Below are 16,066 nucleotides of genomic sequence, written 5' to 3' on the forward strand. Positions count from 1 at the left end.
CAAAAAACATTTTCATTGGGACAAAAAAGTGAGGTGAAATCTTCTGAAGAGGAGGAAAGACAGCAAAACAAATGTCACAGGGGTGATAACCCTTCCCTATGTTTTCCAAAAAGCTTAGAAAAGATTTTTTGGCTGGAGCTAAACACGTTAAAAATGTTCAAAATTACAAACAGATTCTACTTAACAACAAACCTACAGTCCCTGTCTTGTTTGCACCGCCTGTATACTGCTGTTCAGAGTATATAGGGCCTGGTGGCCCCACACCTTTCCTTATTTTAATTTGGGTGGCGGGGTTCCCCTTAATATCCATACAAGACCCAAAGGGCCTGGTAATGGACTGGGGGGTACCCATGCCGTTTGTCTCACTGATTTTCATCCATATTGCCATGACCCGACATGACATTAAACCCGCAAGCAGTTTTAAATGAGATTTTTTCCTTTAAAAATGACATTTGGTGCAGGGACTGTTCTAAACATGGGAAACACGCGTCACTTACAGGCATACTATAGACACCCCCCAGGTACGATATTTAAAGGAATATTTCACTTTTTTTTTTTTTACTTTAAGCATCATTAAAATCACTGCTCCAGAAAAAACGGCCGTTTTTAAAAGTTTTTTTTTGCATTGATACATGTCCCCTGGGGTAGGACCCGGGTCCCCAAACCCTTTTTAGGACAATACCATGCAAATTAGCCTTTAAAATGAGCACTTTTGATTTCGAACGTTCGAGTCCCATAGACGTCAATGGGGTTCTAACGTTCGTGCGAACTTTCGGTCCGTTCGCTGGGTTCTGGTGCGAACCGAACCGGGGGGTGTTCGGCTCATCCCTACTCTTCACCCCTTTTCCAGCACCTATGCATTTTTCAGTACACACACACACACCCATCTCTCACATACACACGGTTGGATTGTGTTTTTTGCTGATGTTTTTGCTTTCACTGCTTTTTGATTGTTTTATTTGGCCCCTTGCACTGCACCTTCCCATTTCCCCACCCCCATGCTTCCCTTTCACTCACATGTATCACCCCACCTGCACCATCCTCACACTTCACCAATCTGTCTCCTTTTTTTTTTTTCTCCCCTGGATCTTTTCCTCTCAAGCTTTTTTCCTTCACTCCCTAATCTTTTTTCCCATTCTCCCCTTAACCATCCCCCCCTCCTTCCAATTCTCTCTTTGCCCTGGTTTTTTTTTTCCCCATTCCCTACTAGTCTGCCCGTCCCCTTCTTTCCTCACATGTTCTCTCCACACTCGCCTTTTTCTTTTCTTTACATTCCTATATTCTCACCCTACTTTGTCACTTATTTCACGGCCAACACATAGACACCACCATTTACCTATTACATTACAAACTCTGACATACTGATATCTACATGCAGTCCTATCTACCCCTGTTAACCCCTCCCCCCCCCCTTTTGTTACCATCACCACTATGGGAATATTCATACATCGCTGACCCCAATAAGTACAGACAACATCAAACAAATATTAAATAAATTATAAACAGAGTTATCCTTTTTTTCAAAAAGTGACATATGATACATATATCTCTATCTGTGCTAAACAGAACGCACTGATGGTACAGTTGTCTGTTATTTGATGCTTTGGCTGCAGGTGTCGCTCGCTTGCCCCCACGCTCCTCCCCAGTTTTGGGAAATATCCACTTGGTGTGACTCCTTGTAAGACACGCATGGACGAGTAAACCCCCCCTTTTCCCCTGTTGACGTGGTGGACGGCCGGGGACCCCTGTCGGGACCCGGTGGGGAAGACGTTGGAGAATTATTATAAGCCCAGGAGAAATTGCTCAAACACAATGTGATTGGTAATTATACTGTTAAACATATATATATTATATTATATTTTTATGGTCACATCCATGAACTCTAATACGTAAATTTTGTCACAGTGCCTCAATCCTCTGAAGATGACCCAACGGGGTCGAAATGCGTCAGTATTATCACCCTATTATAGCGCTTGATCATTGTATAAACTTGTGCCAGCTTCATTTGTGTTATCTCCTGTAGCACAGCTCTTATTTTAACCATTACGGTTAAGTCCCACTAATTAAAAAACCCTTTCAAGTAACAACTTATTATCTTCATAATTTTTTGCTGCTTTAAAGCCCCACGGGGGATATCTTCTTTTTCTTTTTGACAGTTCTAAAAATGCATTGATTACTGTAAAAATGTCACTGGCAGGGAAGGGGTTAACACTAGGGGGCGATCAAGGGGTTAAATGTGTTTCCTATTTGTGTTTCTAACTGTAGGGGGAGGGGACTGACCTAGAGGAAGTGACGGATCGTGATTCCTAGCTAATAGGAAGTCACGATCTGTCATGCCTCTCAGAGCAGAACAGGGAAGTGTGTGTTTACTTCGGACCGTCGACCACGAGCATCGGCACCCCAGCTGTGCTATCCCGATACCGCGAGGCAACATATAGCTACTACGGCTCACGGGATCATGCAGACCTGCTGCAGTAAAATGACTGCGGCTATTCGGCAAGCGGTTAAAGCCACGTTTTTGTAAACGCATTTAGGCGTGTCATACGTTTGGGCATTCATTTATTTAATCTGCCAGAATAACAATTTATTCTGGTTATTGAAATTAATTAATGCTTAACCTCCCTGGCGGTATGATTATGTCAGATTTTTGCGTCTCAAAGACGTACATTGTTTTGCATGGAAATTTGGTGTTGTATATTGTAGGCCTGTAATTCTTAGGAATAACTCACTTAAATCTGTCCAAACAAGTGTCTAGTACACATCCCGGGTATGATAAAGTTTGAAACACTAAATCATAAATTGTAATATAATAAATAACTATAAATAATTATAACAAATAATAATATAATAATAATAAAATGTATTCAATAATGTAATCAAATAAAAAACACTGAAATTTGCTCAGTTGCAGAATTGTCATTGTCGTTACTTTCAATTTTGACGTAAAGGGACACTGTATGTGGTTTTTTTTTTTTTTTTCACTTTTTGAATTTGCGACGCTCGCAGGGAGCAGAGCCTGGCACATTGATAAATCGAGAGGAGTACACAGCCCGCGCACACAGCGGGAGGACATCGCAGGATTCTGGGAACAAGGTAAGTAACTTTCCCAGGATACTGTGATGCAATCCCAAGTGTGGCTCGGGGTTACCGCTTTTGGTAATAAAAATTCACCACGAGCCACACTCGAGATTACCGCCAGGGAGGTTAAGCACTTAAAGCGCGTTGACGCGCATCAATTGTTTTTTCTGCCAGAATGCAGCTCCTGCATGCCCTGACATTGGGGGGGGGTTTGCCTGTAAATATATGCATGAATGTATAGGCTAACACTGAGGGACAGTTAGAGGCAGAAAATAGTAAAATGCTCCTAAAAGTGGCGTTTTTAATGTGCAGTGTGCATGAGGCCTGAATATTATCACTTGATCTTCCCGTCCCTGTGCCAGCTTTTTTTTATTTCCTGGCCTATTGTAACAGGGACATGATGTGAGGAGCAATCTACCCAAGGGGGGTTACAGACAGCAACAAATAGTCAAAAATGTTTGCTCTTCTCAAATCGATCCAAATTAAAAAAAGTCTATGAATTGATGAAGGTTTCAGGACCAAAGAATTTAAACACAAAAAGAGTTCGGTAAATATCTGAATAGTGGGGTTCGAGGTTAGTGGGCTAGGGAGACAAGTATATACAGTCTCTCACAAAAGTGAGTACACCTTTCACTTTTTTGTAAATACTTTATTATATCTTCATGTGACAACATTGAAGAAATCACACTTTGCTACTATGTGCCTAGGCTATAGGAAGATTGCCACGACCCTAAAACTGAGCTGCAGGATGGTGACCAAGACCATACAGCGGTTTAACAGGACAGGTTCCACTCAGAAAAGGCCTCGCCATGGTCGACCAAAGGAGTTGAGTGCACGTGCTCAGCGCCATATCCAGAGGTTGTCTTTGATAAATAGATGTATGAGTGCTGCCACCATTGCTGCAGAGGTTGAAGGGGTGGGGAGTCAGCCTGTCAGTGCTCAGACCATACGCCGCACACAGCATCAAATTTGTCTGCATGACTGTCGTTCCAGAAGGAAGCCTCTTCTAAAGATGATGCACAAGAAAGCCCGCAAACAGTTTACTGAAGACAAGCAGACTAAGGACATGGATTACTGGAACCATGTCTTGTGGTCTGATGAGACCAAAATAAACTTATTTGTTTCAGATGGTCTCAAGCGTGTGTGGTGGCAACCAGGTGAGGAGTACAAAGACAAGTGTGTCTTGCCAACAGTCAAGCATGGTGGTGGGAGTGTCATGGTCTGGGGCTGCATGAGTGCTGCCGGCACTGGGGAGCTACAGTTCATTGAGGGAACCATGAATGTCAAATGGTACTGAGACATACTGAAGCAGAGCATGATCCCCTCCCTTTGAGGCTGGGCCTCAGGGTAGTATTCCAACATGATAACGACCCCAACCACACCTCCAAGACGACCACCACTTTGCTAAAGAAGCTGAGGGTAAAGGTGATGGACTGGCCAAGCATGTTTCCAGACCTAAACTCTATTGAGCATCTGTGGGGCATCCTCAAATGGAAGGTGGAGGAGGGCAAGGTCTCTAACATCCACCAGCTCTGTGATGTCGTCATGGAGGAGTGGAAGAGGACTCCAGTGACAATCTGTGAAGCTCTGGTGAACTCCATGCCCAAGAGGGTTAAGGCAGTGCTGGAAAATAATGGTGGCCACACAAAATATTGACACTTTTGGCCCAATTTGGACATTTTCACTTAGGGGTGTACTCACTTTTGTTGCCAGTGGTTTAGACATTAATGGCTGTGTGTTGGGTTATTTTGAGGGGCCAGCAAATTTACACTGTTATACAAGCTGTACACTCACTACTTTACATTGTAGCAAAGATATAATAACATATTTTCAAAAATGTGAGGGGTGTACTCACTTTTGTGAGATACTGTATATATTTTTTCTTTAACAAGTTAAAGCGGAACTGTACTTACCTTCATTCCAGTGCTGGGCAGTCCCAGAGCTCCCGGCAGCCGTTGCCATCTTTGGTCTGTGTACCGATATCGCAATTTTAATTGGCTGGTGACGTCACTCCCAAATATGCACAGGAGTTCAGTCAGCTCAGCATTGCCAAAATTGTTCATTGAGCTGCACATGTACAGCAGCAGACAGGCAGGAAAGAAACTTTAATAAAGAAGAGACATAGGGGTTGATTTAGTAAAGGCAACTACACTGTGCACTTTGTAAAGTGCAGTTGCACGCTGCAAGAGCAGTTGCGGCAGAGCTTAGTAAATGAGCAAAAGCTTTGCTGACTTCCATCATCCAATCGTGCAAGCAAAAATGCATTTTTTAAAATTTTCCTTGCATGTTATTTCGTACTTTTTGCAAAGAGAAGTTTTACCTCATTTACTAACTACTTGCGGACAGCCCACCGTGGCTATACGAAGAGCTCAGGAGATGCAGTGGCAGTGGCTCAGCGGGTCTACAGTAAGTGATAAACTGGGAGCTCAGCTGAGTGAAGATCTAAAAAGGAGATTGTGGAGAAAGTGAAAGAGTTCATTACAATCTTTGTTAGAAACTGTTCAAGATTGTTGCCATAGGAGACAGCGTGTTTACACATACCTCCCAACTTTTTGCGATGGGAGTGAGGGACACCTATTAGCAAAAGTATGTAGGCATGGGACACACCCCTTGCCACGCCCCTTAAAGGAGAATATTAAAAAAAAAGATTAGTTAAATCCACAAGTGCTTTTTTTTAACACTACTATTCCTTTATATTTACTTCTAATATTTCCAAATGCAGCAATTTAGAAAATGAATGAAACTGGTTTCCCCAGTACTGGGAAACACTTAGAAAGATAAAAAGTGCATTTTATATACAACTGTATAGATTGGACCAAAATGAGGGACAAATGGGGAGGAATGAGGGACAGAGGGACATTGAATGAGGGACAAATGAGGAGGAATGAGAGACAGAGGGACATTGCTCCAAATCAGGGACAGTCCCTCAAAATCAGGAACAGTTGGGAGCTATGCATACAGATGTGGTGTCCGGATGGGTTCCTTTCCCTGCATGGCTGTCTACCTATAGAAGTCTCGGAGTCTGCTAATTACCATTGAAACTACTAAAGAGTGCCCTGGCCCTAACCCTCTCTCCCACACTTCTGTTTAAGAGACAATAAATCTGTTTGCATGCAAGAAGTGTCTGGCACCCATTAATCTACCTTGCATTGCACCCACCATGCCTCGTAACCCACTCTACACAGAAGGATGTCAGCTATCCCTAACTCTGGAGGTCACCATAAGGCCTAGAGAGGCCCAGGACTTGGCTACACCTGTGTTTTATTAGGGAGATTTGCCTTCACTTCCTGTCCTGTAGAGTCAGCGGGAAGTGAGAGACTATCCAATAGATAGCTTGTCACAGGAACAGGTGTTCCCATTTTTGTTCTATTCCTGTCCAGGTGGCAGCTCAACATCTTGGATTTAGGCTCACTTTTATTATTATTCTGGACCATTAAGTCACATTCATATGGGGCAGAGCCACAGAGGATCTGTACAGTGTGAAGAGGCATGTGTTTATGCAGCCAGAAGTGACAGGCCTTTATAGGGAATTTCGGCTTCTAAGACCACCCAGGTAGGTTCAGGTAATGCAGGAAGACTTCCATAGACCCCCAGGCCTGGAGATATCAATAATGTGACACAGGAGACTGGTTTGCTTGTTCACTTAAAGATATCTAATTTTACTCACTCAGAACGAGAACATTTATGCAGTCTAGGGAACAGGGGAGGGGACAGGAGGAGTTTACTAAGCTTGTACGTGTCATTTCAATGAAAATAGGTTCAGTTCATATTTACCTATTAGCTGGTGTCATAGGTGTTGAGGAAAGTACTTAGCTAATCTAAAACAAACATAAGCTTAGGGCAAACTCCACATTCTTGCTATATATACATGCATAAGTAAACATGAAAACATTTCTATAGATAACAGCTTAAACATGTGTGGATTTCAACTTTCCTTTTAAAACATAAAATTGCATGTTGAATTAAAATGGAGTCCCTCATGCTATATGCTATGTTCTTTACATTCCCATCTTTGAGACATTATATGGCTCACTACCTTTCACAGTTATGTAATCTTTCTTCTATCATAATACATACTGAGATAAATTCTATTTGCAGCAGCAGGATCAGGGGTTCGGGATGCCTTAACAATTATGCACATTATAAGCTTATAACAGGCTCATAGGAACAAAACAAAAAGAATAATTATAGTTATGGCAGTACTTTTTACCCATGTTAATATTCCTATCTCACAACCTAGGTTTGCAAAAGGATCCCATGTCTTAGCAATATTTCTAGCTTCATCTTGTAATTTGCTTATTTCTTTCTGATGTTGTGCAATTATATGATAATAATCTGGTACCTCAAAACTTGTGTTATGAAACCAGGTACAACACTCACGCCATTTTTATTTAAATTTTAAATAAATGTAATGGTGGCTAGATGGTACCATGGGATACAGCACCTCATCCCCAAAATAATCAAAATAACTATTGGGTGTAGGGGCAGGGGATTATAGCGGTGCTAAGGTCAGAGAATACAAAAGAGAAAAAAGAGGTTTTTTTTATAAAAGGTAAAAAATTACAAGGTTTATTGGTAATAGTAGATACATAAAAAAACACATAAGAATCGATTTACACTTAGAATAAATATGTATACTGCATGTGACCCAGGATAATGTAGAGTAGGCCAGATGGAGGTGGCCGTCGAAATGGGGGGCTCGATTTCCTACATGTTTCGCCAAGACATTGGCTTCCTCAGGGAACAAGAGCTCAAATATGTAAAAAGGGTCTGTATATGAGGGTACAGAAAACATCATGTGAGCAAAATCATTTAACAATACAGTGTTTAGTACATACTCAAAAAAAAATTTTATATCAGAAATGTGGCTAGATAATCATGCAACAGGGCAGCCCCACTGGTACCGGTAACGCAAACATACCTGGAACGCCTAATCCCAGAGAGGGGGGCCGCGGAGGGCGTCACCACAAGGGAATAACGGGCAGGCCGCGCCGTATGTTGTGCCTGCAGGGGGCACACAGTAAACCTGGCAGAGGAATGTATTGAAAATCTGTGAGTAAGTGTTAAATTTGGCATATGAGGGACTGAAGATGATGCAGTTATGCATCACTTGCATAAGGCGAAGAAATGTATATATCAATATCAATTTAAAGAAGTGTAAAAACTCACAATTTTCTTTAAAAACAGTGAATTGCAGTGGACATTGGGTGCTTATAGATGGATGCCCACACACAGCAAAGCAATAAACGGAATCAGCAATCAATTAGGGAAAAGGGCCTAGATGGAAAAATGAGTTGCTATTAAGATGGAATTTAATGATCATTATAAACTAGGCAGGAAAAGGAGTCAACAACGGGGAACTTACTTAGTAAGGTACCCTGCCAGATAGAAGTCTCAAATTGATGCAGTCAAATGCCTAAGATGTATTAGAAAGGTAACAATTGCAATATATCCTAGGAAAAGATGGATATAAAGGGGAAAGTTAGGACGGCACAGACTATATTAAGAGGAATAAAGGGACTGCTAAGGAGACAGGAGACAGATTTACCTGGTAAGCCTTAGAGCGGAGGATGTGGCTTTAAGAAAATCGATGTTGAGGATTACCCAGGGAATGGATGGTAAGTCCAAAATAGCTCCTATGGGGAATGGTTGAAAGCTCAGTGAGTAGTGAGATGGGGACAAAATTGTGCTAGATGTCAAAAGGAAAAAAGGGATTACCTTGTTGCTGTGTGTGGAGTGTGTATAGGCACGTCCGTGGTCCAGCACAAGAGCTGGGGGACTGGCCAGTTACTTATGTACCCCCCACACCTGATCAAATAATGATCAGGTGTGCGGACGCAAGTGAAGGGCGCCCGCGCCTGCGCACAAGGCAGGGCCACGGAACAACAAGTTCCGACATACACCGCGTGCGCATGCTCAGAACAGGCGGGCCGCTTGGCGAATTAGAGGATGGGACGCCAAGGAATGGGAGGTACCAGGGCGTCACCGCCTCCCATCAGCCAGTGGAGAAGAGGGGACCAGAGAGTCTGGGTGTGACGCGGGCACCCAGGGCAGACAAAAATGGTCTGCCCCGGGCGTCCGTACAGGCACGAACGGCGCTGGCCATGCACCTCCCGAGGGGGGAAGCCAGCAACGCGTCTCCCCACCAGGAAGTGGGGGGACCAGGAAGAGGATGCGATCCGGCAGTGGGGCATACCAAGTGCAAGACTGGAAGTGGGCAGAGACACAGGGTGGGGGGGCATAACCTCCACTAACTAGGCCGTCCACAGGGGTCCATGGGGACAGCGAGAGGTACCTGTGTGTCGGCACACAGTATCACGCCACAGAGTGTGTAACAGACATAGAGAACCACAGAGTCCTAGTTGTACAAGGAAAAATATAAAAGAAGGACAATTCTTATATGACACAGACTGAAATCAAAAAAACATATGGGTCAAAAAGGTATGTTGATACAGATATCAATAACAAAACTTCACATATTAATGAATACAAATAAAAGTTGAAAATTAAAACAAAAGTACAAGTATGAAAATAGAAATGTTACTATGAAAGGAAGTGCAATAATGGCATATGACGAAGGTCATGATGGTAACGAGTGCCATAGGGGAACTGAAAAGGGAAACCGCAAGTGGAGCCATGGCAGAGATCCGGAAAAGCTGAAAAACAAGAAAAAAAGAGAGAAGAAAAAACATATAAAGAAGAAAGTGAAACGGTAAGAAGAAAATACAGGGAAGTAGGGACAAGGAGAGGTAAAAGGGACGAAACGGGTGAGCACTATAAACGACGCGGACTGAAGGGTGGGCATAAAAGATAGAGTTGCGCAGTATATTTGTGGATATGGCTCATAAGAGTATAAGTATTAGAGAAAAGGTTTGAAACTAATATGTTCGTTAAGTCCCGGAAACTTAGTGGCATTTAGTGTATGAATCCATTTGGTTTCAAGTCGTAGTAATTTGTTGTCTATGCTTCCGCCTCTGACATGTGAAGGAACATGTTCGAGTGCAGAAAACACAATGACATGGGGATCAAAATTGTGCTGGGCAGCAATGTGGCGGTTGATGGCAGTGGTAGTGGTGTTTTTGTGTAACGGTTTGATGTGATCGCGAATACGAATCTGAAACGGACGCTTAGTTTTGCCGACATAGTATGAACCACATTGGCATTGGGCCAGATAAACGACTCCTACGGTAGTACAGGTGACTCGATGTCTGATGGTATGAATGTTTCCATTAGGCAAGTTCACCACTTGAGAGTTAGTGACAAAAGCACAAATGTCACATCTGCCACATTGGTATGTACCTGTGGCAGTGGGCCTATGGGCAGTGTCAGTAACATGGTGGCTAGTAATGAGTCGATCGCGAAGTGAGGGGGATCGGCGATATGTGATGTCAGGGTGTGTATTCACATACAGTAGGTGACCGCGATATTGTGTCAATCTCGCCGCACTTCTCGGCGAGATTTGACACCTACGAGCCCCGTCGCAGGAGCCAGCGCCGAGATGGCTCACTCATCGGGAAAGGGAAACTTTGTTTTCCTTCCCCGATGAGTGACAGGCAGCGCTGACAGCTGTCTGGTATGAATCCTGAGGCGGGAACACCGCGCCAAATTTTAAATGAAAAAAACGGCGTGGGTTCCCCCCTAGGGGCATACCAGGCCCTTAGGTCTGGCATGGATTGTAAGGGGAACCCCCCTATGCCGAAAAATCGGCGTGGGGGTCCCCCCCAATCCATACCAGACCCTTATCCGAGCACGCAGCCCGGCCGGCCAGGAAAGGGGGTGGGGATGAGCGAGCGGCCCCCCCCTCCTGAGCCGTACCAGGCCGCATGCCCTCAACATGGGGGGGTGGGTGCCTTGGGGGAGGGGGGCGCCCTGCGGGGCCCCCCCACCCCAAAGCACCTTGTCCCCATGTTGATGAGGACAAGGGCCTCTTCCCGACAACCCTGGCCGTTGGTTGTCGGGGTCTGCGGGCGGGGGGCTTATCGGAATCCGGGGGCCCCCCTTAATAAGGGGGCCCCCAGATCCCGGCCCCCCACCCTGTGTGAATGAGTTTGGGGTACATGGTACCCCTACCCATTCACCTAGGCAAAAGTGTCAATATAAAAAAAACACATTACACAGGTTTTAAGAATAATTTATTAGTCAGCTCCGGGGTCTTCTTCCGACTTCGGGGGGTCTCCTTCCGACTTCTCCCGGTGTTCGGCCTCTTCTCCCGGGCCCCGCCGCTATCTTCTTCCAGCTCTATTGCCAGCGAGGGGCCCGGTCTGCTGCCGCTGTCTCGCCGCCGCTGTCTCGCCGCCGCTGTCTCGCCGCCGCTTCTCTTCTTTTCTTCTTCCCCGATGTTGACATGACGCTCTCTCCGGCTCGAATGCTGTGTGCGAGCTGCGGAGCCATTTATATAGGCGGTAACCCCGCCCCCTTACGACGTCATGGTCCCAGCATGCGCAGGGACTCTGGCGTCATAAGGGGGCGTGGCCCCAGAGTCCCTGCGCATGCTGGGAACCTCAATAGGCATTTCAGTGATCAGAAAACTAATCCGGGAAAGAGGCCCCAAATTTGACACTTACGGGGACTTTGTCCTTGAATTATTGAGGTTCATACTAGCACGGAACTACTTTATGTTCGGCTCCTCCCACTACCTCCAGGTACAAGGTGTGGCTATGGGGACCAAGTGTGCCCCAGCCTATGCCAACCTTTACCTGGGGGGGTGGGAGAGGGAACTATTTGATCCGGTCTATTCCAATCCCTACCTGTCCAGGGTGATCTCCTGGTACAGGTATATAGACGACATACTGTTGTTCTGGTCAGGTACCAAAGAGGAACTTGCTCTGTTTGTTCAGCACCTCACCCTGAACACGTTTAATCTTAGGTTCACCATGGAGTGCAGCCAATCGCAGATCCACTTCTTGGATCTTCTGATTGGCTTGCAGTCTAATGGTCAAATCTACACCGCCCTTTATCGTAAACCCTCTTAGGGCAACACGATATTGCATGCTCACAGTGCCCATCCTGGACCTCTCCTTAGAAGCATCCCGTACAGCCAATATCTGAGGATAAAACGCAACTGTACCCTAGAGGAAGATTTCCTCAAGGCAGCATATGAATTGTACAATAGACTCCTCGACAGAGGTTACAGTCATTCTCTTTTGAAAAAAGCCTTTAACAAGGCAAAGAAACTAAACAGAAAGGACCTTGTTTTTTCCGACAAACCATCAGACACTAGACAACCGATAAGACTCATTACCCAATTCTCAAACCAACACACTCAAATCAAGCACATTCTCAACCAATTTTGGCCCCTATTAACATCAGATCCTATAATTGCCAAATATGTGAATACACACCCTGACATCACATATCGCCGATCCCCCTCACTTCGCGATCGACTCATTACTAGCCACCATGTTACTGACACTGCCCATAGGCCCACTGCCACAGGTACATACCAATGTGGCAGATGTGACATTTGTGCTTTTGTCACTAACTCTCAAGTGGTGAACTTGCCTAATGGAAACATTCATACCATCAGACATCGAGTCACCTGTACTACCGTAGGAGTCGTTTATCTGGCCCAATGCCAATGTGGTTCATACTATGTCGGCAAAACTAAGCGTCCGTTTCAGATTCGTATTCGCGATCACATCAAACCGTTACACAAAAACACCACTACCACTGCCATCAACCGCCACATTGCTGCCCAGCACAATTTTGATCCCCATGTCATTGTGTTTTCCGCACTCGAACATGTTCCTTCACATGTCAGAGGCGGAAGCATAGACAACAAATTACTACGACTTGAAACCAAATGGATTCATACACTAAATGCCACTAAGTTTCCGGGACTTAACGAACATATTAGTTTCAAACCTTTTCTCTAATACTTATACTCTTATGAGCCATATCCACAAATATACTGCGCAACTCTATCTTTTATGCCCACCCTTCAGTCCGCGTCGTTTATAGTGCTCACCCGTTTCGTCCCTTTTACCTCTCCTTGTCCCTACTTCCCTGTATTTTCTTCTTACCGTTTCACTTTCTTCTTTATATGTTTTTTCTTCTCTCTTTTTTTCTTGTTTTTCAGCTTTTCCGGATCTCTGCCATGGCTCCACTTGCGGTTTCCCTTTTCAGTTCCCCTATGGCACTCGTTACCATCATGACCTTCGTCATATGCCATTATTGCACTTCCTTTCATAGTAACATTTCTATTTTCATACTTGTACTTTTGTTTTAATTTTCAACTTTTATTTGTATTCATTAATATGTGAAGTTTTGTTATTGATATCTGTATCAACATACCTTTTTGACCCGTATGTTTTTTTGATTTCAGTCTGTGTCATATAAGAATTGTCCTTCTTTTATATTTTTCCTTGTACAACTAGGACTCTGTGGTTCTCTATGTCTGTTACACACTCTGTGGTGTGATACTGTGTGCCGACACACAGGTACCTCTCGCTGTCCCCATGGACCCCTGTGGACGGCCTAGTTAGTGGAGGTTATGCCTCCCCACCCTGTGTCTCTGCCCACTTCCAGTCTTGCACTTGGTATGCCCCACTGCCGGATCGCATCCTCTTCCTGGTCCCCCCACTTCCTGGTGGGGAGACGCGTTGCTGGCTTTCCCCCTCGGGAGGTGCATGGCCAGCGCCGTTCGTGCCTGTACGGACGCCCGGGGCAGACCATTTTTGTCTGCCCTGGGTGCCCGCGTCACACCCAGACTCTCTGGTCCCCTCTTCTCCACCGGCTGATGGGAGGCGGTGACGCCCTGGTACCTCCCATTCCTTGGCGTCCCATCCTCTTATTCGCCAAGCGGCCCGCCTGTTCTGAGCATGCGCACGCGGTGTATGTCGGAACTTGTTGTTCCGTGGCTCCGCCTTGTGCGCAGGCGCGGGCGCCCTTCACTTGTGTCCGCACACCTGATCATTATTTGATCAGGTGTGGGGGGTACATAAGTAACCGGCCAGTCCCCCAGCTCTTGTGCTGGACCACGGACGTGCCTATACACACTCCACACACAGCAACAAGGTAATCCCTTTTTTCCTTTTGACATCTAGCACAATTTTGTCCCCATCTCACTACTCACTGAGCTTTCAACCATTCCCCATAGGAGCTATTTTGGACTTACCATCCATTCCCTGGGTAATCCTCAACATCGATTTTCTTAAAGCCACATCCTCCGCTCTAAGGCTTACCAGGTAAATCTGTCTCCTGTCTCCTTAGCAGTCCCTTTATTCCTCTTAATATAGTCTGTGCCGTCCTAACTTTCCCCTTTATATCCATCTTTTCCTAGGATATATTGCAATTGTTACCTTTCTAATACATCTTAGGCATTTGACTGCATCAATTTGAGACTTCTATCTGGCAGGGTACCTTACTAAGTAAGTTCCCCGTTGTTGACTCCTTTTCCTGCCTAGTTTATAATGATCATTAAATTCCATCTTAATAGCAACTCATTTTTCCATCTAGGCCCTTTTCCCTAATTGATTGCTGATTCCGTTTATTGCTTTGCTGTGTGTGGGCATCCATCTATAAGCACCCAGTGTCCACTGCAATTCACTGTTTTTAAAGAAAATTGTGAGTTTTTACACTTCTTTAAATTGATATTGATATATACATTTCTTCGCCTTATGCAAGTGATGCATAACTGCATCATCTTCAGTCCCTCATATGCCAAATTTAACACTTACTCACAGATTTTCAATACATTCCTCTGCCAGGTTTACTGTGTGCCCCCTGCAGGCACAACATACGGCGCGGCCTGCCCGTTATTCCCTTGTGGTGACGCCCTCCGCGGCCCCCCTCTCTGGGATTAGGCGTTCCAGGTATGTTTGCGTTACCGGTACCAGTGGGGCTGCCCTGTTGCATGATTATCTAGCCACATTTCTGATATAAAAATTTTTTTGAGTATGTACTAAACACTGTATTGTTAAATGATTTTGCTCACATGATGTTTTCTGTACCCTCATATACAGACCCTTTTTACATATTTGAGCTCTTGTTCCCTGAGGAAGCCAATGTCTTGGCGAAACATGTAGGAAATCGAGCCCCCCATTTCGACGGCCACCTCCATCTGGCCTACTCTACATTATCCTGGGTCACATGCAGTATACATATTTATTCTAAGTGTAAATCGATTCTTATGTGTTTTTTTATGTATGTACTATTACCAATAAACCTTGTAATTTTTTACCTTTTATAAAAAAACCCTCTTTTTTCTCTTTTGTATTCTCTGACCTTAGCACCGCTATAATCCCCTGCCCCTACACCCAATAGTTATTTTATTTAACTTTTGGCACGGGGTTCCCCTTAAAATCCATACCAGACCTGAAGGGTCTGGTATAGATTTTGAGGGGGACCCCACACCATTTTTTTTTTTTAATTTTGGCTGGGGTTCCCCTTAATATCCATACCAGACCTGAAGGGCCTGGTATGGAATTTAGGGGGGCCCCCATGCCAATTTTTTTTTTTTTTTTTAATTTTGGTTCGGAGTTCCCCTGTGGGGAAAAAACTGCCGTTTTTAAAACTTTTTTTTTGCATTGATCCATGTCCCCTGGGGCAGGACCCAGGTCCCCAAACACTTTTTATGACAACACCATGCATATAAGCCTTTAAAATTAGCACTTTTGATTTCTCCCATAGACTTTTAAAGGGTGTTCCGCGGCTTTCGAATTTGCCGCGAACACCCCAAATTGTTCGCTGTTCAGCGAACTTGCGAACAGCCGATGTTTGAGGCGAACATGAGTTCGACTCGAACTCGAAGCTCATCCCTAATCCCCATGCAGTAAGTCCTATTCATGTAATTTGAGATGCAGCAGCTGCACGAACACAACCACTGCTCCCAATTTGACAGCCATGTGGACGAGCGGCCCAGAACGCACACAGGGTGCATTAGGGGGTTGGCACCCATACAGCTGCCAAATTGGGAGCAATGGCTGTATCCTTGCAGCCGCTGAGCCCCAAATAGCATGAATGGGAGTGCATGGAACCCCTGTGCATC

Source organism: Aquarana catesbeiana, linkage group LG12, assembly GCF_042186555.1.
Source record: "Aquarana catesbeiana isolate 2022-GZ linkage group LG12, ASM4218655v1, whole genome shotgun sequence".
Taxonomy (NCBI): Eukaryota; Metazoa; Chordata; class Amphibia; order Anura; family Ranidae; genus Aquarana; species Aquarana catesbeiana.